This window comes from Pan troglodytes, chromosome X (assembly GCF_028858775.2).
Source record: "Pan troglodytes isolate AG18354 chromosome X, NHGRI_mPanTro3-v2.0_pri, whole genome shotgun sequence".
NCBI classification, from domain to species: domain Eukaryota; kingdom Metazoa; phylum Chordata; class Mammalia; order Primates; family Hominidae; genus Pan; species Pan troglodytes.
Genome location: NC_072421.2, coordinates 81192621 through 81193853, shown reverse-complemented (window position 1 = coordinate 81193853; position 1233 = coordinate 81192621). Strand labels below are relative to the sequence as shown.

The window sequence follows — 1233 nt, the reverse complement described above, 5'->3', positions numbered from 1 at the left end:
AAGTTATAAAGGGAGAAAAAATATTGTACATCAATACTAATAAACATATTTTAACATAAGCTTATGTAAAAATCATATTTCAAAAAAACTTTACAGAAATAAAAATAATTGTAAGAAAATGTTATGAACAGTTGCACACCAGCAAATCAGATAATGTAGATGAAATAAACAAATTCCTAGGAACATAGTCATTACCAAAATTGACTCAAAAAGAAATAAAATATCTGAACAAAGTTATAACACAGAATGAGATTGAATCAGTAATAAAAAAATGTCCTAATGAAGAAAAGTCCAGAACCAGATTACATCATTGGTGAGTTTCATTAAACATTTAATGAAAAATTAACATCAATTTTTCTGAGACTTTTCAAAAAATTTAAGAGAAGAAAACACTTTCTAAATTATTTTGTAAGGTCTGCATTACTCTGATACCAGTCAGAAAAGACACTGCAAGAGAAGAAATTCACAGAGCTATATTCTGTCGGAACATACATACAAAAATCCCTGAAAAATAATAGGAAAACAAATCCAATAGCATATTAAAAGGATTGTAGAGAGTGGCTGAAGATGGATGCCAGAAGACCTGGATCTCAGCTAAAGGGCAGTATTCCAGCTACTGAACTTTCAGCAAGTGAATCTCTTGAAAGTCATAATCTTCAGAAAGTGTTTTTTGTGTGTGTAAAAAATGAACTTTTAGCTAGTCATCCTCTTGAATTTTCAGAAGAGAATTTCCAACTCAACCGAGATAAAATGAATATTTCCACAGTGAGAAACATTTAGTGGTTATTTGCTCCACTAAAATTATAAATCGAAATTTAAGGCAGTGCAGCAGGTTCGATGTCTTCCATTTCTTTTGAGCTCAAACATTTCACTGGATATTTTGAGGGGTAATGAAGAGACTACCAGATTTGAAGCTATTCTTATCTGTCACAAAGTGAAGTAATGGGAGAATGACACTTGGTGGAATATAAACTCAGTTTACTGTAACACAATATGCTGTTCATGAAAATAGAGGGGCTGCATCTTGTTTATAGTCACCTTTTTACTATAATTTGATGCACACAACTTTGAAAGTACTGACACATGGGAATTTTTGCACAAGTAACCTCAGTGATCATTTGAAATTTTGCGGCCGGGCGCGGTGGCTCACGCCTGTAGTCCCAGCACTTTGGGAGGCTGAGGAGGGCGGATCACAAGGTCAGGAGATCGAGACCATCCTGGCTAACACGGTGA

General features: G+C 34.1%; 1 pseudogene; it reads left to right on the top strand.

Annotated features, from left to right (window-relative positions):
* The first annotated feature begins 567 nt into the window (after nucleotides 1–567).
* LOC129138868 (proteasome maturation protein-like) lies at nucleotides 568–987 on the top strand (annotated as a pseudogene).
* The last annotated feature ends 246 nt before the right edge of the window (nucleotides 988–1233 follow it).